Source organism: Theropithecus gelada, chromosome 9 (assembly GCF_003255815.1).
Source record: "Theropithecus gelada isolate Dixy chromosome 9, Tgel_1.0, whole genome shotgun sequence".
NCBI lineage: Eukaryota > Metazoa > Chordata > Mammalia > Primates > Cercopithecidae > Theropithecus > Theropithecus gelada.
This window is the reverse complement of record NC_037677.1, coordinates 56,845,556-56,870,613: the sequence shown is the minus strand read 5'-3', so window position 1 is coordinate 56,870,613 and position 25,058 is coordinate 56,845,556. Positions and strand designations below refer to the sequence as shown.

Below are 25,058 nucleotides of genomic sequence, written 5' to 3'. Positions count from 1 at the left end.
CATCCCCTGTCGGTGGTGGTGCCCCCCACCACCCCAACACACACACAAAGGCTGGCTGATATAGGAACAAAGGTCGGCTGCCTTGCCTTGATTTGGGATAACTCTGAAGGGCCATCTAGTGGCACTGCTTCCTGTGGGATGGGCTGAGGCTTCCCAGGCAGTTGCACCCAGCCTGAGTTCTCCACCCCTATTCCCTCACAGGCATGGGCATTAAATCCTACCCTGGTGATCTGCATAGTGGAAGACCAAGCATTCTAAGAGTGCATGTGTGCATACTAGAGGCACTCAGTAAATGGTGATTTCATCATATGAAGGTGGAGAATTACAATAGCATAGAAGCGTACACATGCCACAGAAAAGTCATCAAAATGGACTAGAAAGCCCAGAAACACACCACATACACATACACGCAGAGTATATATAGTGTTACTGTTATTTTAAATTACTGGTGAAATGATGATGTTGACAATGACATCAATCTATTATTATTATTGATGATCTAGTATATTAAATTACTTACAAACACTAAAACTTCTAACTGTATCTTTTTTAAAAAAAAATACATACAACAGAAGAAAATAGCTAAGGAGAAACAAGCGAGACAGTGTATTCAGCACAGTTTGAAAGCGACAGAGCCAGGCTTCACCCCAAAATGTGACAAACTCCACAAAGCCCAAGCTTGTAGTACAGACTTCAGCCAGTCAGCTCCAATTCAGACATTAGGACTCAAGCACGCACTTCCCCCCCACCCCCCCCTTTTTTTTTTTTTTTTTTTTTGAGACAGTCTCACTCTGTCGCCCAGGCTGGAGTGCAGTGGGGTGATCTCGGCTCACTGCAAGCTCCGCCTCCCGGGTTCACACCATTCTCCTGCGTCATCCTCCGGAGTAGCTGGGACTATAGGTGCCCGTCATCACTCCCGGCTAATTTTTTTGTATTTTTAGTAGAGACGGAGTTTCACCGTGTTAGCCAGGATGGTCTCGATCTCCTGACCTCATGATCCGCCCACCTCAGCCTCCCAAAGTGCTGGGATTACAGGCGTGAGCCACCGCNGCCCGTCATCACTCCCGGCTAATTTTTTTGTATTTTTAGTAGAGACGGAGTTTCACCGTGTTAGCCAGGATGGTCTCGATCTCCTGACCTCATGATCCGCCCACCTCAGCCTCCCAAAGTGCTGGGATTACAGGCGTGAGCCACCGCGCCCGGCCTCAAGCAAGCACTTTCAAGACTTGTGATACATCTTGCCAACTTGTCCTCACAATTAGCATTCCCTTCAGTATGCAAATGCTCTTTTGCCTGCATTCCCACTGTATTGAGTACTGTGACAGAGAAAATACGAAGGAAGGAAGGAAGGAAGGAAAGAAGGAAGGAAGGAAGGAAAGGAGGGATGGAGGGAGGGAGGGAGGGAGGCAGGTCAAGAATCCCAATTTGAGGCCAGGCATAGTGGCTCATGCCTGTAATCCCAGCACTTTGGGAGGGTGAAGTGGACTGATCACTTGAGGTCAGGAGTTCAAGACCAGCCTGGCCAACATGGTAAAACCCTGTCTCTACCAAAAATACAAAAAATTAATCAGGTGTGGTGGTACGTGCCTGTACTCCCAGCTACTCCGGAGGCTGAGGTAGGAGAATCGCTTGAACCTCAGAGGTGAGGTTGCAGTGAGCCGAGATCTCACCACTGCACTCCACCCCAGGCAACAGAGTGACAGTCCATCTCAAAAAAAATAAAAAATTTTTTTTAAAAAGTTAAATAATTCCAATTTGATAGACCCCAAATAAGAGCTCATGGCTGTTTTATTTTGCTTTTCTATCTTAACAAACGAAACTAAAGATTTTTTCATATAATTATTAGTCATTTTATTTTCTTCTCTAAAGTGCTTTAGAATGGCCTTGCCAGTCTGCCGGTGTATTTATCTTATTTGTAGTAATATACTTGTGTTCTTATATAAAGAAGATTTTGTATACCATATAGTATTTCCCACAGTTCTTCATTCTTCTCAATTTGGCTTAAAATGTTTTTCTTACTGTCAAATTTTACTTAAGGTGGGTTTCTTTCCCCCTGAATTCTAAAATATATCGATCTTTCCATCAAGTTCCCTCTTTCCATCATGTTCCCTTTTTTTAATATCCAAAAAGAGGCCGTCCCCATCCTACAGATATATATATATATGTATATTTACTGCATCTATATATTTTTTCTTTGTACTTTTAGGGCACTGGTTCCGAACTTTAACTGTACATTTAAATCACCTGGGAAACTTTCAGAATTGTTGACACCTGGGTCTCAGCACCCCCTATCCGCATTCTGATTTAATGGGCCTGGGGTACGGTCAGGCAGAAGGAGTTTTAAGGCTCCGGAGTGATTCCCATGAGCCATCCAGGATGAGCAGCATTGCAAACTTTTTCTGTAAATCAACATACAGTAAATATTAATAAATATTTTAGATTCTGTCACAATGACTCAACTTTGCTGTAAATAATAGGAAAACAAATAGGTGTGACCATATTCCAGTAAAATGTTACTCATATAAATAGGCCACGGGCACTAACTTGCTACGCTTGCTTTGGAGGCATGGGATTCAAATCCATTGTGCACACGAATCACCTGGCATGTGTACACATCCGGATTCTGACTCAGTGGGTCTCAGATGGGGTCTGATACTCCGCATTTCTAATAAGTTCTAAGCTGTTGTCAATGCTGTTGGTCAGAAGACCACACTTTGGGAAAACAAGGCTGCAGGGCAGTGGTCCCCAGATTTCTCTGCCATTGCAATCCCCAGAGGATTTTAAAGCAACACTGGGGCCTGCCTCCCACCAGATTCAGCGGGTCTGGGATACAAGCTGGGCATCAGAATTTTTATAAATTCTGATTTGAATATGCAGCCAAGTTTGGGAACCAGTGGTTCCGAATATATTTTCTTTAACTTTTAACTTGTTAATCCATTTTGATGTATTTATTTATTTATTTTGGTTAACAGTGTGGCAAAAGGACCAAGCTTTATTTTTCTAATCAAGAAGATTCTAATGTACAGCCAGATGATGGATGATGATGGGTCCAGTGTACAGCCAAGTTTGGGAATCACTGCTTTAGAGTATCTTTTATTTTCTTTTTGTAACCTCTAACTTGTGAATCCATCTTGATGTATTTATTTATTTTAGCTAGTAGTATGCCAAAAGGAGAATGCTTTATTTTTTCTCCAAATAGCAAATTTCCCTTAACCCGAGTAATCACTTGAGTAATTTAAAACCAGTAATCTATCCACTAAGCACACTACCAGTCTATTTAAATCAATTTTAAGGAACATACTGGCTAACTGGAAGTTAAATCAATAATACAATAAGAGATTACTTATAAAATAAAGCATTCAGCTTAAGATTTTGGGGGAAAAGTAGTCCTGACAATAGGAGAAAGTTGATTTTTTACTTTAGCGTTTATGACTAAATAACCAGAAAACCAACAAATTTGAAAAAAAATTTTAAAAATCTGTAGAATTTTATGGGAGCAAACAATAGCAACAAGAAAACAAATAACATAAAATAAAGTCCTGGCTGATACAATAAAAAAAGAAAAAAATTTATCCACAATGATATACTAATAAATCTGTGAAAAACCTCAGTGAGGGGGATGGCTTTCTGCAAAAGATAAACTTTGAAACTTGATATACACAAAAAAGAAATCCATTATAGGATAACAATTGAGATATAAATTGAAATATATATTAACAGCTTCCCTTAAAGAATCTGTACCCATATATAATTTATGATTAAATTATTGTACATCCATTTCATTAAAATTCTAAACTGTTCCATAATACAATACGAGACGGAAAGCTACTAACTTATGTTATAAAATAAACATAAACTGGGGACCAAAAACTGACTCTCAAAGCACAAAAATAAAATAGAAATGGCCCGCAACTTACAATGGTTCAGCTTATGATTTTCTGACTTTTCAGTGGTGCAAAAGTGATACCCATTCATCAGAAACCATACTTTAAGTACTCACACAACCATTCTGTTTTTCACTTTCAGTACAGTATTCAATAAATTACACTACATTTTCAGCACTTTATTATAAAATAGGCTTTGTGTTAGATGACTTTGCCCAACTGTAGGTAATGTAAGTGTTCTGAGCATGTTTAAGATAGGGTAGCCTCAGCTATGATGTTTAGTAGGTGACGGGTATTAAATGCATTCTCAAACTTAAAATATTTTCAGTTTATGATGGGTTTGTGAGGATGTAACCCCATGGTTAAGTTGAGAAGCATCTGTATCACTAAGAGTATAGATGCCAAAATTCTATATAAAAGACCAATATAAGTAATTCATCAATGAATTAAAATGATAATCCAGAGCATTCTAGTTAAACATAGCAGATGGATCACAACAGTTTATCTCTGCCTCCTCTCAAAACTTCACTAAAGTAATACAAATGTTGGGGGGGTAGGAAATAGCAAAATCCCACAAGAACAAAAAGAATGGAAGAGGAGATTACAACACATAAGAGACAAAGACAAAATGTTGGTAGATATTCTGTTAGAAACTGACTTGGCGTACATATATATTTATTTATTTATATTTACATAAATATATACATATATTTTCCATGTATATATTTCCATAATGAGAAAGAAAGACATATACATACACATGTATATATCTCCACAATGATAAACAGAATATTAAGAATGTCTTTGGTCAATACATAGGGACTGAGGTTGGTGGGGGGGGGGGGATGCAGAGATCACAATGAAGAAGAAAACAACCATCCAAAAGGTGAAATGAAGTGGCTGACCCTGGGAAGAGGGAGGCTGTGACAATGACACTGATTGACTGGGGTGCCAAACAGGAGTAGCCAGCACATGGCAGCAAGCTACAACTGAGGTGTTAAAATAGAGCAATATCCTGAGTAAACTGTAACTCCTAGAAGAAACACACTGTCTCCACAGCTGTAAGACCGGTTACCGAATAGAAATACACCAAATACACCATAGCATATCTCAGTACCCCCCAGATAAACTGCAACACACAAAGACAGCATTCACATATAGGCTAATAGAAAATCTCAAATGCAAAGATAAGCACAAAACAGGCCAGGCACGGTGGCTCACGCCTGTAATCTCAGAACTTTGGGAGGCTGAGCAAGACTCTGTCTCAACAAAAAAAGACAAAACATATAACCACATGGATGAATCACACAGGCATAACATCGAGAGAATGAGGCCCTACACAGAGTCACTCTGTACGACCCGGTTATATGAAGTTTAGAATAGAGCAAAACTGATATACAGTCAGGAGAGTGGTTACCTTTGTGGGGTGTGGTGACTGGAAGGTTGCCAGGAGAAGGGATGGAGGGTGGGGGAGCGGGAAATAATGTCTGTTTCTCGAGCTGAACGTTGGCTTCGCAAATGCATTCTCTTCATGAAAATTCATCCAGCTATTGACAGGCTCAGTGGCTCACGCCTGTAATCCCAGCACTTTGGGATGCTGAGGTAGGCGGATCACTTGAGGTCAGGAGTTTGAGACCAGCCTGGTCAACATGATGAAACCCTATCTCTACTAAAAATACAAAAATTAGCCGGGCGTGGCATGGTGGCAGGCACCTGTAATCCCAGCTACTTGGGAGGCTGAGGCAGGAGAATCGCTTGAATCCGGTTGCAGTGAGCTGAGATCGTGCCACTGCACTCCAACCTGGGCAACAGAGCGAGACTCAGTCTCAAAAAAAAAAAAGGAAAAGAAAAGAAAAGAAAAGAAAGTAAGAAAGAAAAGAAAAGATAAGCACAGAATAAAGAATTGCTAAACATTTGAGGAAAGGCAACTTTCCTTCAAGAAACGCATGTATTATACCTCAGGCCAACTGACCCTTAAGGATACAACATTAACAAAGCATTAAACAAAAATTGCTTTAAAAATTTTTTTTGAAAAATATAAAGAGTTGTGAAAAAATATCTCAACTCAAAAAATCAACTAAATATCTTAGCAATTAAAATTTTGAACATCGAAAACTTAAAAGGCCAACTTAATAGAAGAATGGACATAGCCACACAGCAAAGTAGAGGGTTGGACTGTCACATAGCCATCTTCATGCAAAGGGGCACAGGAACGAAAAGTGCAAAAGTAAAACTAAGAGATCCAGAAAACAGGAATAAAGTTTTCAACATCCATGTAATTGAGTTGCCAGAAGGAAAAAATGAAGGAAATAGCAGGAAACATTTTAAATAACATTAAAGTTTCCTAGACCAAAAGAATGACTTGTATCCTCAGATTGGAAAGGTCTTTTAACGGTCCAGCAGGTTAAATTTTAAAAGACCTAAGTCCAAGTATATCGTGGAGAAATTTTATAACATCAATGTGAAGAAATAAATCCCTTCAAAGCAACAAGAGCCAAATTATTGTCACAATTCTCCTGGCTTCACTGGTTGCAAGAAAACAAAAGAAGGATATCTTTACAATTCTCAGGACAGATTAATTTGAAGCAAGTAATATATACTTAGCCAGCTGAAAGAAAAATAAATCCAAAAGAAGTGAGATACAAGAAGCAACATGGAAAAGATAAAAGTAATGGATTTGTTTATGTGTTGACTGAGTATGTTTTAAATGAATAAATAATAACAATGATCTAAAATTTAAATCTCTGGAAATACATAGAAGACAGAGGTGTGAAGGAGAGAGGGCAATAGGAAAAAGAAAGGTGTGCAGAAGTTCTTGTCTTGATAGGATACAATCAATCATATATATTCACAGAAAAAAATTAGTTTAAGTATATGTATCAAAACCTTAAGGATATAAATTCCATAGCCCAGAGGAAAAAAAAGAGAACAAAGGAATTTAATCAAATGGAGAAAAGTAAAAAAGAACAAAAACTTTAACCCATCCAACAAAAAGGGGAAAAAAAGAAAAGCTATATTCATCAGAAAACACAGTTACAATAGTAAAAGAGTCCAAATATATTTGCAATCATAATAAAATAAAATTATAATTACTTTCACCTATGGAAAGACAGAGATTCACATGATGTGAAAACAACAACAATAACAAATTCCAGACGCATGCTATTTAAAACACATACATTGTAAACATGACACACAGAAAAGTTAGAAACGAAAGAATGGAAATTATGTGCCTGGCATATGCTGACAACAGAGGAACAAATAGAGCAATGATTATATCAAATAAAGCGGAAGCTACTGCAAAAAATTATATAAAATTATATATAAAAATTATATTAAAAAAGAATTAAAAGTAATAGCTCATATTGATAAAAGGAACAATCCACCAAGAATATGTAACTAAAAAATAAACTTTATACACCTAAAAGTATTACTTTGAGATAGATAAAGCAAATATGACAAGAATGCACAAATATCGGATATTTAAGTAGCATTTAATCCCTTGGGATATATTCATATCTATATGTGTCTGAATGGATGGGCAGAAAGACACACACATATATTAGTAAACCAGGAACACACATTCTTTAATAACAGCCATGAGCAGTCTCAAAAACTGACCACATATTAGGCCACAAAGAAATTTCATCAAAATCTAAAATGCAAAAATCATCTAAGTCACATTTACCACAAAGCAATAGAATAAGAAAATAATAAAAGAATGGCAACAATGACTAAGCAGTAGAGAAATAGACTCTATTATATCAGAAGAATTTTATAGACAATAAAGAGGTCATCACAAATCAAAAGGAAGACAGGCATCATTCAATGATGGACCTCATACCATAATGGAAATAAGTTTGAGACAAATTAAAAAGTAAATATGGATAACACAGGACAGAAAAGTTGAGGAAAATGTAGGTATATATTTTTAGCCCTCTGAAAAGAAGAATTTCTAATTTCAGATGTAAAAGTAGTCACACAATCTTTGAAATATAGGCTCTGCCACCACCATATAAACATCAACATTCTGCATGTTAAAAATCATAATGAAGACAATACCCAATGAAAACATAATCAAATATGATACAAAAAGGATAAATTCTTTGTAATGTGAAAAGCATGTATGTAAAATACTATATCATTATTTGATAAGTAGGCAAAAATCATGAACAGGTACATTATGAAGTAGAAAATATGAATAGTAAATAATCATTAAATAAATTAATTAAATGAAACCATTTATGCTAACTTGGTTCAAATAAAAAAAAATGCACACCATATGCAAAAACCAACTCATAATGAATTAATGACTTAAGATTCAAAACTGTGAAACTACTAGAAGAAAACATTGAGAAAGAGCCCCATGACAATGGTCTGGGCAATAATTTTTTGGAAATGGCCCCTAAAACTCAGACAATGAAAGCAAAAATGGACAAAGAGGATTACATCAAACTAAAAAGCTTGGCCCAACGAAAGAAAGAATCAATGGAGTGAAGAGACAGCCTACAGAATGGGAGAAAAATATTTGAAAACTATACATCTGATAAGGGTTTAATATTCAAAATATATAGAGAACGCAACTCAATAGCAAGAAAGCAAACAGCCCAATTAAGAAATGGGCAAAGGATATTTCTGAATATATTTCTCAAAAGGAGAAATGCAAATAGCCAATAGTAAATGTTTAAAATGTTTGACATCACTATTTATCAGGGAAGTGCAAATTAAAACTAAAATGAACTATCACTTCACACCTGTTAGAAGGGTTATTATCAAAAAGACAAAAGGTAAGTGTTGGTAAGGATGTGGGAAAAAGGAATGCTTGCACACTGTTGATGGGAAGGTAAATTAGTACTATTTTCCTTTATGGAAAATGGTAAAAAGGTTCCACAAAAACCCAAAACTAGAACTACTATACAATCAAGCAACTCCACTACTGGGTATATATTCAGAGGAAATGAAATCAACCTGCTGAAGAGATGTCTGCACTCCCATGTTCTTTGCAGCACTATCCCTAATAGCCAAGGTACAAAATCAACCTCAGTGTCCATCAACAGATGAATGAATAAAGAAAATGTGATATATGTACAGAATGGCATACTATTCAGCCATAAAAAGAATCAATCCTTTCATTTGCAACAATGTGGATGAACCTAGAGTTTATATTAAGTTAAATAAGCCATGCACAGAATGGCAAATATCACATGACCTCACTCATATAAAGAAGCTGATTTCATAGAAACGGGCTGGGGTGGTTGGAGGGAAGGGTGGTTGGGTAGATGTTGGTCAAAGGATACAAAATGTCAGTTAAATAAGAGAAATAAATTCAAGATATCTACTGTATAACATGGTGACTATAGTTAATAACCATATAGTATTCTTGAAAAATGCTTTAAAAATGTAAAAATAAAAGAAATGCAAATTAAACAAAAATAAGTAAGCATTGTATTTATTCTACTTAATAGCAATATATTGGAGTTTCACCTAGTGGAGATGACTCTACAATGACCTAGTCTCATAATTCGACTGTGGAATTATAAACTGATAAAACCTTTTCAGAAAGTAATTCAGCATTATTAATCAAACTAATTCCATTTCTGGGAATATAGTCTAAGAAAATATAACAAAATATGGAAATATGCTACAGAAACAAAGACGCTTATTGCAGAATTGTTCATTAAGCAAGAAAAATAGAAAGCAGCTTAAAATCCAAAAATAGGTCTTAAGTCTGGTACATCTTCTTTATAGGATATTATACATGCTCAAAAATTGTAACAAGGAAAATTTTTGATATAATGTTAAGTTAAAGAAGTGGAATGTAGAAATTAAAATAGCGATTACCAGGAGCTGGGGGGAGAGGAAAAAGTAATTGTTTAATGGCTGTAGAGTTTCAGGTTTGCAAGATGAAAAAGTTTTGGAGCCCTGTTTTGCAACAATAGAACATCCTTAACATTACTGAACTGTACCCTTAAAAAATGATTAAAATGGTAAATTTTATGTTATGTGTTTTTCACCACAATTTTTTAAAAAATAGCAAACTGGAAATGCTGGGGGAAAAAAGGAAAGAAAAGATGAAGTGCATGTTCCCTATGATAAAACTATGAAAACTATAGGTATATGTAAAATGTAAAAGTAGAAGAAAAGCATAAAATGATGACAGTGGTCATGTGACAAAGGCAAACATTCTGGATTTCTTTAATATTCTTGAGCTTTTTAATTTTTTGTAATATTTATATCAAAATTTCTATTTTTATGCATAATTACTTATTGCTATAGTCATAAAGTCAGTGGCAAGTCAGGACTGGAATACAGGTTTTCCTTGCTCCAAGCCCTGTACTCACGTGCAAGATTCAGTCACATGAGACCATTGGCTCCAGAGAGGAGGACCCCCTGCCAGGGCTGTCCTTTCAGAGGGTCAAACTTGGTGCCCAGGGCCTGCACAACCAGGTGGGGCTCCTCCTGAGAACTAGTGCTGTGGATTTTAGCAATGACCAACTAGACAGATTAAGGGATCTTGAGCTCCTTTCTCAGATAAAAGCAGAGTTACTGTACTGACAGAAATTGAGGGATAAACAGGTAAATGATAACTCACTCACTGTTCAGGGTTCCTGTGATCCCCAGAGAGAAAAGACTGGAGATTCATGCATGTGAGGCCCCGGGAGAGGAGAAGATAGAAAACACAACAGCAAACACATCCAAGCCCATACCAGAAAGCCTGCCAGGGATTTCCAATTTGTTATTTTCCATTGCCTTTCACTCCTTAATCTTTAAATCCAAAAAGCTGAAAGGTTCCAATAAACCTCTGTCGTTTCCAATCCCTGCAGCCCCACGCAAATCCTGAAGAGCAATTATTTTTGTGGTGTCTGACAAGGTCATTGTTATCTGGCCTTGCAGCTCAGAGGGATCACACCGAGGGCAGGCATATCAGGGTAAACAGAGGATGCATAGGAGCATGGGGAGGCTTCTTCGGGGTGGTCCCCTGCACCCTGCTGCCATCACAGGTCCCACCTCCCATCCCCAGCTTGGTCACTGTGAGGACCACCTGCTTCTTAGCCCCAGCACAGAGTGAATCTGAGCCTCTCCTTCCCAGCTGGAGAAAGAGGACTGTCTGGCTTCCTCTCAAATGCCCCTGGGCTTTTGTTCCTGCAGTCAGAACGTGTGTTCTATAAACAGTTCTTGCTTGTCTGACCTTTTCACCATCCTTTCCTTTGGTAATTGTTCAGGCTGTTTTGCTCCCTACTTTTTTTTTTTTTTTTATAATTTTTTTGAGACAGGGTCTCACTTTGTCAGCCATGCTGGAGTGCAGTGGCACGGTCATAGCTCACTGCAGCCTCGACCTCCTGGGCTTAAGTGATCCTCCTACCTCAGCCCCCCAAGTAGCCAGCCACCGTGCCCGGCTAATTTTTTCTATTTTTTTTGTAGTGGCAGAGTTTTGTCATGTTGCCAGTCCTGGCTCCCTACCTTAACCCAGTCTTGGTTCCTGTTCTGACAAATGCTTAACATCAGTTGATATTCAGACTGAGATTGTCACCCATTCATTCATTCGTTCATCCACACACATACAGGGAGTGCCTGCTTCCACCACCCCTTGTGGTTCCAGATGCTGCAGCACAGGGAGGAGGCTCCTGCTTCCAGGTCTTCTATTTGAATAGAAGAGCCAGTAAGTAGAGAAACACAGTTTTAAAAAGTAAACAAATAGGACTTATTGACTTTACCTCTTTATTTTGTTTTACAATTATTTAATTTTTTTAAGAGACAGAGTCTCACTGTCACCCATGCTGGAGTGCATGATCATAGCTCACTGGAGTCTTGACCTCCTGGACTCAAATAATCCTCTCAGCTCAGCCTCCCGACATGCTGGGATTACAGGCATGAACCATTTTGCCTGGTCTGACTTTACATCTTAAATATATGTGAAATAACTTATCTTTTCCCTCTCCACTGCCAGAACCATGGTTCACACTACTGTTACCTCCATCTGGACCAAGAGCCCTACACAGGTCTTCCTGCTTTACTTCTCTACCCCAGCGCCCCCGGGCCCCACCAGCATTCTCCAAAAAGCAGCCAGCATGGTCTTTTCAAATATCCATCAGATTACATTGCTCCCTACTAAAAGCCATTACATGGCATCCATCTTACTAAAATTACATTTCAGATTCCTTATCTCACTCTGGAAGGCTTTCCATGGTCTTTGCTCATCACCACTCTCCATGTCCTCACACCCTGCACACAGTGTCTCTGCTCCACAAACATTTCCCAGATCGTCCTCAGCTCTGGGTCTTCCCTTCTGTTTCTTTTCTCGGGAATGTTCTTCTCCCAGATCATTGCAAGGTTGGCTCATGGAAGTCTTCTCTGACCACCCGATCTGTAGCCCAGTCCTTCGCCGCCATTACGCATTCCTCTTTATGGGGTTTACCACAATCTAAAATGATCTCGTTTGCTTGTTCAGGTGCCTGCCCCTGCCCATTCCTCAGCAGACTATCTGCTCTACTGGGACAGGTGTCTCAATCACTGGCTCACCACCGAGTCCACCCTCTTCTAGAACAGTGGTGACTGGCACATAGTGAGTACTCACTACTGTAAATGAATACATGCATTAATCCTTTCACAGGAAAAGTAAGAAGTGTATTGGATACTAAGTTAAACCCATGGTTTTACTCAATTATTCAATGTTTTCTCAGGAAATAGTGTACTTCCTCTTAGCTTAATAAGTCCATCATTTGGTCTCTTCTCTCTAGTGGCTTTAATCCTGATTCTCTCCAAGGCCAGATGTTACAGCACAGAGCAGCTCTTCTCTGTGATGAAGGGAGAGGAAACATAACAATCTGGCTGGCTGATTCTAGGGTTATAGACACAGAGGCATGAATATTTAGATTCCAGACATTTTAGCTGACAGAAACATTTTATGTCAGTTCTAATGAAAAGGATTGACTAGGTTTCACCTATTGCTTGCTAATTGGAATTTTGTTAGGCACCATTACATAATGCAGAAGTATTTGAGCTGTGCCTACCCGCATTAGAATCCTAAACTAGGTTTCAAAGGAACTACATTCCATTTTAAAGAAATTCCTAGTACTGCTAACTTTCCTGGAAATAAAAGCTATCTCTCCTTAAGGCTGACATTTTTATGGAAAGAAATGTAGATTTAATCTATTTGTTTTAAACTCCAATATATTATAGATGCCTAAATAAAGCCAAATGCCTATCAGAAAGCAGTTGAGGAAAGAAAATCTGCCTAGAAAACTATTCTTATGATCTCTGCTGGGTAAGAATAAAAAAGTACTGCCCAAGACAGGCAAGACCACACTCCCATAGTCAAATGTAAGGACAGAAAATGAGCCTCAGCTCGCAGTGTAGCTCCTGAAAAAAAAATTATCGAAAGGTCCAAATGCCTTTTTTGAAAACACTGACTCACTGAAAATTATTGCCATTTAATAAATAGGAAGCAAGTTATTACATCGTTTGCCAAACTTTCTCCCACATTTCTGAAATATATTCTTTAATAGCTCAATAATATTCAGGAGTGCTAGAAGCCAGTTAAGTTCATCTAGAAATGAAGGAAAAGATTTCTGCCTCATCCAGCACATCTGCATTGGGTGGGTATGCCAAGAAAACAGGAATCAAGGTGGCTATTACCTCTCCACTGGACATTTCCCCAAATCCAGCCCACAGGGAAAGCACTTTTTTTCCCAGGCAGCCTTCAGGAATACAGAATACTGTTGGGAGGAGAAGAGCCATGGAGCGGGGAGTCCTTACCCCAGGATGCACAAACCCTACAGCAAGACACCAATGACTGTCGGAAGTTCGGCGGTTCCTCCTTCTCGGGAGCAGCAAGCCCAGACTTCACCCTGTAGCCATTATGGAACAGGTCCCCCAGGGACTTCTTGCGGTGCCTGCCGGGTCTGTAAACCTCTGTGCCGGTTCTGCTGGATGGGTGGTGGTACACCAGAATCTTACTGGGGATCATGGTAGAAGGAGGAAGATAGGCTAGGCTTTCAGCTCCCTTCCATTCACTTCTTGCAGGCGCCAATGCTCTGGAAAGACCTGGAGGAGCCTGTGTTCCTCTGACCCGTGCTGCAAACAGGTCCTCCTGTCCAGCGCAGTGTAGGTCACCAGCATCTATGTCCTGGTGGAGCCAATAGACACTCTCTCCTCCCTCACCCTCCAGTCCTTCTTGCAAGAACCCCGGCATGCTCTGGGCACTGGGTACATGCAGCCACATCAGAAAGGCAGTTAAGAGGGGCGGGGGAAGCGCTCTGATCCACAATGTCCTGCGAGCTGATCAATCAGCTTCACGCTGGAAATAACCATGTAAGCTCCTTTGAACATGGTTTAGGGGGATAGAAAAAGAAAAGGCTATAATTCCTCAAATCAAGTGGTACAGAATAGAGTGTGAGAGAGGCTGCAGTTTGGGGCCCACTAAGTCGTTTCTTTTATTTTAGTATTCCTGCTTGACAACTGAGGACTCATAAGGAGGACTCCCTCAGAGGACATGATGACCAACAAGAGAGAAAAACTGAATTGTCCCACTCCTACTGTCGTGACCACCTCCCAGCACTAACATAACCCAAATACGCAAATCCTCTGCTAATCCTACATACAGGACTGAGGAAGAAGAGGGATGCTGGGCTTTCCAGAGGAAGATGGGAGGAGACACTCATCAGAGCTCCTTGGCCCACCCCCTACTTCTTTGTCCCATTGTTTTCAGCATCGTCTCTCATTACCAACCCCAGCCCCTTCTTAGGTCTCTGTTACAGGCTACATTATGGACCCCCTACCCCTGCCAAATTCATAGGTTGAGGCCCAAACCCCAATGTAATGGTATTTGGAGATGAGGGACTTTAGGGAGTAATTAGGTTTAGACAAGGTCATGAGGATAGGGCCCTCGTGATGAGATTAGTGCCATTATAAGAAGAGAGACCAGGGAGTTCGCTCTTTCTCTCTTTCTGCCATGTCAGGACACAGTGAGAGGGCAGCTGCCTGCAAGCCAGAAAGAGAGCCCTCACCAGAACCTGACCATGCTGGCATCCTGATCTCAGATGTCTAGCCTTCAAAACTGTGAGAAAATAAATCTCTGTTATTTCAGTCACCCAGTTTTTGATATCTTGTTTAGGCAGCCCAGAGTTACTATGATAGTCTCCATTCCCAGGGTACTGAGTGTAAACAAAAATATGACACAGAGAGAGGGGAAACATTAAAAATACAAACAGGAAAATATCCACATTCCATAAGTTGTTAGTTGAAGCTCCCCATAATTTAATCCCCACCTATTTTTTTCAGACCTCTAGCAAGGCTAAAATTATTGGTGGAATTTTCAGAGAATAACATTTCTTCTCATTGTGGATTGGTTCATTCACCCGACCATGATATACTGAGCATCTATTATGTGCCAAGCATTTTGCTGGGTACTGGGTATTTGCTGATTAACAGGAACAATGCACAAGTCCAGCCTCAGTGGCATTTATAGTATAATCAGAGAGTGAAACAATATATCATAACTATAATTAACAATTTGGGTAAAGTGCTGTAAAGAAAAACCCTAAGTAGTTATCTGGGTATGTGTATGTTACATAAATGTGTATCTGAGTGAATGGGTATGGAAAATGTGACATGCATATGAAAAAGGGCTTCACAATAATTCTGTATCCTAACGGTACAGTAGCAGACAGCCAGGTGAAAAGATGGTGGTGAGTGCAATTTTTTTAGGCCAAGGGAACAGCAGGACAAATATATTGAAGAGGGAAGTATATGGCCTGGTCCTGACTTGAAAGAAACTCAATGTGTTTACAAAGAAATTGGTGGGAAACTAACTCTTCAATACCTAAAGTTGTCTGGAAATGATGGACATAACTATAGGTCCTACAGACACTAAGAGAATAATTGTAAAGTATTAGGAATAATATTATGTCTCCAAAACTTGACACCCTAATGAAATGAAAAAATTCATTTAAAAATACAATTTTCTCAAACTGACATAAGAAAAAATAGAAAATGTAAACAGCTATATATCTGTTAAATAAATTGAAATTTCAATTAAAAACATTACCACAAAGAAAATTTAAGGTTCAGGCAGTTTCTACTCGAGAATTCTACCAAATATTTATGGTAGAAATAATACCAATCTTACACAAACTCTTACAGAGACTAGAGGAAAAGAGAACCCAACTTGTTTTATAATGCCAGAATAATCATGACATTAGAAACCTAGTAAGAGTATTACAAAAAGAAAAAAATTACAGATAAATATGTCATCAACATAGACACAACAATCCTTAAATAAATACTAGTCAAATGAATCCAGCAGTATATAAAAAGAATAATACCTCACAACCAAGTAAACAGAGTTTATCCCAAGAGCAAGAGATTGGTTTAAAAAATGAAAGTTAATTAATATAATTCACCACATTGAAAAAATTAAAAGAAAAATCATATGATCATTTTAATAGGCATCAAAAAAATGATGAAACTATGTTGTGTTGAGATAATGTGTTGGCCCCCCCAAAAGACAAGTTGATTAATGAATCAGAGTCCAGAAATAGACCCATATACATACAGTCAATTGATTTATAGCAAAAGTACCAATACAACTCAATGAGAAAAAGAAAGTCGTCTCCACAAATGGAAGGAAAAATGAGTATCTACAAAGGGAAAGAAATGAGTCTCAACTCTTACCTAACACAATATGCAAAATTAGTTTGAGATGGATCACTGACTTCAATGTAAAAGCTAAATCTTAAGCCTCTATAAAGAAACACAGCAGAGTGTCTTGAGGACACTTGGATAAGCAAAGATTTCTTAGATAGGACACAAAAGGCATTCACATATTTAAAAAGACTGATAAATTAAATATCAGTAAAATAAAAAACTTCTCATCAAAAGACAATTAATAAAATTAAAAGATAAGCCACAGATTAAAAGGAAATACTTGCGGTACCTTCATATGACAAAGAACTTACAGAAATAAAAATTAAAACTACAAGAAGATACCACCACAAATCCACTAGAATGGCTAAAATTTAAAAGTTGACATTACCAAGTGTTGGTGAAGAAACAAAGCAGCTGGCACCCTCACACGTTGCTAGTAGAAGTGTAAAATGGGATATCTTCTTTGGAAAACTGGCAGTTTCTTATAATGTTAAACATGCATCTATCCTATGACCCAGAGATTCAATTTCTAAGTATTTACCCAATAAAAATAAAAATAAAAATATATGTCCACAAAATCATTTGTACAAGGATGCTCATAACAGCTTTATTCAAAATAAGTCAAAGTTGGAAACAACCTAATGACCATCAACAGGTGGTTTGATAAACAAATTGTCATATATCCCATAATGGAATATTAGCAGCAATAAAAAGGAAGAAGTTGTTAATATATACAACAATATATACAAATATCAAAAACCTTATTTTGAATGAAAGGAGCTAGTTAGAAAAGAGAATATCTTGCATGATTTCATTCATACAAAAATTGAGAGCAGACAAGACTAATCTACAGTGACTGAAACCAGGACAGTGATTTTTTTTTTTTTTTTTTGAGACGGAGTCTCGCGCTGTGTCACCCAGGCTGGAGTGCAGTGGCGCGATCTCGGCTCACTGCAAGCTCCGCCTCCCAGGTTCAGGCCATTCTCCTGCCTCAGCCTCCGAGTAGCTGGGACTACAGGCGCCCGCCACCACGCCCGGCTAGTTTTTTGTATTTTTAGTAGAGACGGGGTTTCACCATGTTAGCCAGGATGGTCTCGATCTCCTGACCTCGTGATCCGCCCGCCTCGGCCTCCCAAAGTGCTGGGATTACAGGCTTGAGCCACCGCGCCCGGCTGTAGGACAGTGATTTTTTATGTTCAAGGGAGGAGAGCAGATATTGACAGAAATGGGCATAAAGAAACATTCCAGGATAATGAAAATGTTTTCTATGTTGATATGGATGACAGACCATTTTACAGTGATGCATATCTCTGTCAGAACTCACTGAATACACCCTCAGGATCTATGTATTTTATTGCATGTATAATATACTTATTAAAAACATTGAGATGGGCTGCCATGTTAGATGATATCTCCCCGTCAACAGAGATACTTAAACAGAGGCTGCTCGTACCAATTTAGAGAACACTAAAGTTTCATCTGGTGCCTAAACAGAGATCATCTGCTGCAACCCTATAAATTCCCTCCCAACTTCCAGTGGGCAGTATGGCATGAAACCCCAGCCACTCAGATGGCTGGTTCAATTGGAGAAGTGAAGGATTTGTATTCACGCTCTGCCACCAGCAGCTGCACAGCTGAGTAAGTTATGTAACTTCTAGCCTCATTTCCTCATCTCCGAAATAGGGATTATGACATCTACTTAACAGATGAACTATCCAGATTAAAGAAAATGATGTTTGCAAAGCTCTGCACAGGGTCTGACACTCAGCAAATTCTCCTCCAAAAATCTGCCAAAGCACTAGCGCCCAAGTCAAACTGGTCTATATTCTGCCATCGAATGCCCCTTCATCACTGGGCAATCTGGTCTCCTATTGTAAATGAAAACCCCGCCTGTCTGCATGAGGCACATCAGCCAGCCTCTTCCTAGGACCCTATAGGTGTGGCAATAAATGTGGTCCCTGGAACCAGCAGCTGGGGATTTGGATCCCGGTATCTCCACATATGAGCCACATGCTCTTAGAAGTTATTCCAACCCTGCCTCAAGTCTCTGACTCTTAAAATGGGAAATACTTTTCAAGATAAATCCGTTCATCATAAGAAAGGATTTCTTATAAATTTAAAATATTTAAAAGAGAATTCTATGCAAATGTATGCACACACACAAGTGAATGTGGGCCCATTTCTCTGGACATGTGTCTATTCCATAAAAACTGTCATAAACTGTATCCTTATTTTGCACTCCTCCCACCCATGGTGTCACCCAGTATTGTCTGCCTCAAAGAATTCTAGGAGGGCTTCATTTGTCTCTGAAGTCATAGACCTTCATCTACCGTCACTGGGAAAACTCCCTTGCTCCTCGTCCTCTGCATTAGGCTTGTTTTTCTGAGACAGAAGTGGTCAGAGAAAAAGGACACTTGAATCCATTCATTCATTTAAAAATATTGACCAAGAAATGAACTCAGACGAAATTGACCTCTTCAGTGAAGTCATATCTAATTCCCTCAACCCTGTACAAAGTAACAGTGCATGTATTCAACAACAGATTTTCATTGATTACCTATTTAGAAGAGACGGGATCTGGGCCCAGAGTTATAGGATTCAAATCCCAGCTCTGCCATTAATTGGGAGTGAGCATTAGCAAGTTCCTTCAACTCAAAGTGTCTCAGTTTCCCCACCTATAAAATGGGAATAGTAATAGTAACCTACCTCATGGGGTTATTGTGAGGAATGAATTAATATCTATAACAGTTAAAATTGTCCTTGGCGCATAGCAAATGTTCAATCAGGGCTTGCTATGATTATTACTAGGAGCCAGATACTAGGCTAACTATATTGGGGATACAAATGAGATTTGCTCTAAATCCATCCTCAAAAAATTTACAGTCTTGAAGAGCTGTTTACAATCTACATTTGTATTTAGCTAAGATAGGAAAGATGACTATCTACATAATTTTAGGGGAAGATCCACCAGCCCCCAAAAGAAATTAGCCCTCTTCTCTTCCTTGTTTATCGATGCCTAAAATTCCCCCATAAGACAGCAGCATTACCCAGTAAGAAAAAACTGTGCTTTGGGGTCAAATGGATGTAAGTTTGGACCCTGGCTCTGCTCCTGATGCACTGAGAGAACCTGGCTGCTTATATGAAACCTGAAAACCTATGACTGCATGTAAAAATAAAAGATGAGAAGCTGGGCGCAGTGGCTCATGCCTGTAATCCCAGCACTTTGGGAGGCCAAGGTGGGCAGATAGGTTGAGGCCAGGAGTTTGAGACCAGCCTAACCAACACAGTGAAACTTCATCTCTACTAAAAAATACAAAAATCAGCCAGGTGTGGTGGCCCACACCTGTAGTCCCAGCTACCGGGGAGGCTGAAGCAGGAGAATCACTTGAACCCGGGAGGTGGAGGTTGCAGTGAGCGGAGATGGTGCCACTACACTCCAACCTGGATGACAGAGCAAGACTTCATGAAAGAAAGAAAGAAAGAAAGAAAGAAAGAAAGAAAGAAAGAAAGAAAGAAAGAAAGAAAGAAAGAAAGAAAGAAAGAAAGAAAGAGAAAGAAGGAAGGAAGGAAGGAAGGAAAGAAAGAGAGAGAGAAAGAGAGAAAGAAAGGAGAATTATGCCTCTAAAGGGCTGTGACAATAAATTGATCTACATGTGTTTCAAAATGCCTTTCACGCAAAATATGCTACATAATCACTCATTCCTGGTGTCCTCCAGAAGTCCCTGCACTTGGCCCCTCTCTCTCGGGTGTAATGGATTGGTCCCCATTGAAATACATTTCCTTTTGGGAGTCATTTATCACTCAGTTAGAAAGAAGTATTAACCGTGGGGAAGGGGGACCGTGAAGCCACCTGGGCATGGCAGAAGGGGGCAGACACAGAGGAGGGAGCACAAAAGAACCAACAATGAAGCAAATAGAGAAATAAAACCTAACTCTACTTGCAAGCCAGTGATGGCCCTATTTTTAGCTGACAAGTGAGTCATCTGATGTGTGTGACTTGAAACAGGGAACACAAACGTTGAGGCTGAATCTGTGACCAGGCACATATAACTTGTACTATAACTTATTCCCAGAATTCTAGACTGTTTGAATTAAGTGTCTCCAGGTCACCTCTTCACACACTTACTCTTATTAAGTTTGGGAATTAGAACCCTGTGTCATTTGCACAGGTCTCAAGTTACAAGGGAAGAAGATGTTTTGCTTTGGTCTCTGGTTTGACTATTCCAAAGAATCTTTCCTAATCTCCAATCAATCTTCCTCTCCCACCCCACTGGCCTCCCTCCCTCCTTCCATTCCCCCTGAAAGCTAGTCTCTTCATCAGAGGGGTGGAGTAGTCTCTAATTCAGCCGATTCTTCCTCATCCCCTTCCCCTTCATCATCAGCTAGCAGTGAAAGTCTCTATCCTCTTGGACCTCCCATTTCTGAGGCACTGTCTGTCCCAGAACCCCATGCAGGACGTTGGAGACAAGTGAATCTAACCTTGTCCAATCTCTCTCTTCTTCCCCAAGATAAAAACCTGAACTCAAAGAAGAGGACTGGAATAATCCTCCCTAATCCCACTTCCCATGGTGAGCCCCAGCTGGGATGCTGACACATGGCCCCAACGTTTTGTCCTGCCTGATGTCTGCACCCACAGGGGACAGATGGTGGTCCCTGGTCACTGAAGTACCCACAGGTTTGATTTTTGAGATTTTTATCTCTGTTGACTACAGGGAGGACCTGAATCTGTTTACATGGTCAAAATAAAAGCACCATATACAAGTATAAAGCAGGACAGGGCCCCCACCATCTAAAAGTAGAAGGGATGGAGACTGCCAGTCAGCACCTGCCACCACCAGGAAAAGACTGAGAAAGGGACACTTCAGGCACAACATGTAAGGAGGTGTTCCTTTTAGGACTGACCCTGCCTTTGCATAGCCATGGGAGTGAGCCACCCTCACATTTGCACCCAGGCCTCTCTCTTGCCTCATCCTGTACCTGCCATGGGTTTACTACTGAGCTCACCTCTGAAATTGGCTTTGCATTTCCTGTCACCTATGGCAAGAGAGAAACAACTAGGTTATGATTTTTGTGAACTGAGAAAACCTGTAAAGCCAATTCAGAGATCAACTTTATCCTGAAATTAAATTCAAGCAGAATTTTTGTGCCAGCGGCTTTGAATAAAGACTGAAGAACACGGTGAGTTATATCTTCAATTACAGTTTACAAAGAACAGAGGTACTCCTTCCAAAAGGGGACTCTTGATTTAGCTCTCTATAAGGGCAGAAAGCATAACACTGAATCTTGGGTCAGCAAAAACATTTTCACAAGGGCCTCAGGTATCTTGGGATTTAGCTCTGTTTAATTCTGATGCTCAACATTAAGGAAAATGAAGTGCTTGTTTTGGGGGGTGTTAATTTGCTACCAGGCACACCTCAGCTGCGTTTTATTTTGAAGCTCTAAATTAGCACCAGGATCAACCTGGATAATCTAAATCAGGGGTTGGCAATTTTTTTCTGTAAAGGGCCAGATCATAAATATTTTGGGATTTGTGAGCTGCACAATCTCTACTGCAAGTGTTCAATGAGGCCATTGGAGTGAGAAAACTAGCCATAGATGATACAAAAATGAATGAGCTTGGCCTCATTCCAATAAAACTTTCCTTCCAAAAATAGGTGATGGACCATATGTAGCCTGTAGGCCATAGTTTGTCATCCTCTGATGTAACTGACATCTTGAAACGAGGAAGGAATGTTTAATTTGATAACAGGTACTTCTACCTTTCACAAGGTAGAAATCTATAAATAACAACATTTGGAAGTTCCTTCTGTTTCCTGCAACACTCACGTTAGAACTTAATATCATGCTATTTTTTTCCCCTCTGGCTTAATTCAGTTATATAGAAATCATTTCTATTCAAATAGACTATAAAATCCTTGAGGTCAAGGTTTCTGTCCAACTTCTTTGTGTATGATCCATCGTGCCTAGCACAGCTGGGAACTCTGCACTTGCTTAAAATGTTTTCTTCCCTTTCTGAAGGAGAGTGATTCACATCTCTGCTTTTGACATGCAAGGACTTGATGATCTATTTAACCTAAGGAGAGAAAGAGTCTCTTTCAAAGGATGGATTGTCATTCCCTTCTCCCTGCCCCTGCCATGTGCATTATGCTTCTAATCAGTCCAGAATAAAGCAATGTCATGAGCATAAACTAATTTCTTCCAACCCAAAACAAGTTAGCAATTCTCATTTTATAATTCCAAAGTCTTCAGCTCATGTGTTTATTTCAACATTTTTTTCCTATAAATAAATGGCTGTGTGATTTGTCTCCTTCTTTGTGTTCATATCCCAATGTCCAGTGTAGAGTAGCCTTCACTAAATACGTGTAGAAGGAATGAGGAAATGAATGCAAGATGGGCTTAACTCATAAATTCTTTGTTTTGTTAGAGGCCTTTGCCAACTCTTTTAAGCATTTACAATATTCTGTTGGGCAAGACCTTGCGCTGTTGGGCTGCCTGGTCAAACCCATGCCTAGTGAAATAATCCGTCTCCAATCTCAGCCCGCATCCTAACCCCAATTTGTCCCTGACTGCAAGGTCACCGATCTGAATTTGAATGGCAGGTTTTGTTGACCTACCAACTCTGTTAGGCTCACCCATTTCTGCATACTACTGGTGAGTGACAGAGGATGGACACTGAAATCTCCATCTTTTCACAGAACCCATGCAAGAGGCATAAAACCATCTGCTTAGTGGTCATGTGGCAGCAGGCAGTATCTCAGAAGTCCTCACAGCATATGACTTCACTGATGAAGATGGATCACACTTGAGCAGGGATTCTTGATCTCTGCAAAACAGCTCATACACAACAGGAACAATCTCACAGATAAGAAAAACTCCAGCAAGTTGGTCTCGGACTATGAAAATGTCTGCCACAACATGATTTATGTGAAAATAAATAAAGTGGGTCTACTACTTTATCATTAGCAATAAGTGGATTCTTTCTTCCTGCCACAAACTGAGGATGTAAATGAACACCACACTCGCATTGTTGCTTATGCTGTTTTCTTCACCCACTGCCTGAGGTGTAGGTTTGCAAATAAAATCAAACCATCATTATTCTGGACTGATTATCCAATTAGAGGATGAAATAGGCCAGCCCTGTCTTCCTCCTTCTTCCATCAAATGCTGTTCTTGTAGCCATTTCACTGACAACATGAGGGGCCAACAGAAGAAATAAACAGGCATAAATTTCAAACCCAGGAAATTTATGTGAGCAAAGGGAAAGAATCCAGATATATAAAATGAATTAATCATCAGTAAGTCATCACATCCCTATTACATGGTAAATTCTTTTCTGGGAGCTGTTAGGGCCAGAAAGGGACTGTAAGACACAGTCTCTGCTTTAAAGAAGTACAAACTATCACCAAAAATGAAAGCAAAACTGAAAAACAGCAAATAAATAATAATAATCACTCATCAGAACCAACTATGGACTACGGATAGTTTAAAAGTGCTGAGAGCAAAGGCCAAATGGCAGAAGTGCATAAATAATGCAAAACCTTACATTGGTTGACAATTTAAACTTCCTTTCATGATCATTCTTCTATCAGAACCGCTTAGAGAGATAAAGAAGATAATAACAACAAAAGAACTTCAGGTTTCTGGTGGTTCTAAGTAGGTTCTAGTTTCAGGAGTATTCCAACATACCTTAGACAAGTCATGTTCTCTCTTTGTGATTAGGTTTCTCATCAAAAGGAAGGAAAGAAGGAAGGGAGGAAGAAGGGACTGGGAGTGTTGGTAATAGATAACCAACCAATAGCTAATATCCCTTTCAGATCAAATTTCTGTAATTATAATGTCACTCATCAACAAAGAAATGTCACTGGAGTTCACTCATCAACAAAGAAGTATAACTTTAAAAACAGCCGAAGTAGGAAAAATAACAATAATTCTCATAAATCTGCAGCTTCTTTCTTTTCTTCTTTCTTTTCTTTTCTTTTTTTGAGATGGAGTCTTGCTCTGTCACCAGGCGGGAGTGCAGCAGTGCGAGATCAGCTCACTGTAACCTCCACCTCCTGGGTTCAAGCGATTCTCCTGCCTCAGCCTCCCAAGTAGCTAGGATCACAGGTCAGAGACAGCAGGCCCAGCTAATTTTTGTATTTTTAGTAGAGATGGAGTTTCACCATGTTGGTTAGGATGGTCTCGATCTCTTGACCTCGTGATCTGCCCACCTCGCCCTTCCAAAGTACTAGGATTATAGGCGTGAGCCACTGCACCTGGCCATAAATCTGCAGTTTCTATAGCTACTTTGCAACTATGAACAAATGCTAGTGTACACAGAAGACTCCCTCCCTCCTGTAAGCTTCCTATGCCTGCCACAGACTCTGGCTGCCCAGCTGGGCCAGATACATTTGAATGCTGGAGCACTCAGCTGATTAAGATACCTAATTTCTGAATGATCCCACTCACACCAGGAGGACAGTGTTTGGAGCAAGATGTTACATCTCAGTGGACTCACCTTGTAGAATGGTTTCTTTTTGTAAATGCTAA

At 39.6% G+C, this 25,058-nt stretch overlaps 1 protein-coding gene and 1 long non-coding RNA gene across 51 annotated transcripts in view; one reads left to right on the top strand and one right to left on the bottom strand.

Moving 5' to 3' along the window:
- KCNMA1 (potassium calcium-activated channel subfamily M alpha 1) overlaps positions 1 to 25,058 on the bottom strand; it is a 755,234-nt gene that overhangs the window by 244,264 nt on the left and 485,912 nt on the right. The window lies entirely within an intron of this gene.
- On the top strand, positions 14,178 to 23,483 carry LOC112631187. Its single transcript, XR_003121086.1, has 3 exons — positions 14,178 to 14,195; positions 21,038 to 21,204; positions 23,225 to 23,483. It is a non-coding gene; the product is annotated as an uncharacterized LOC112631187 (long non-coding RNA).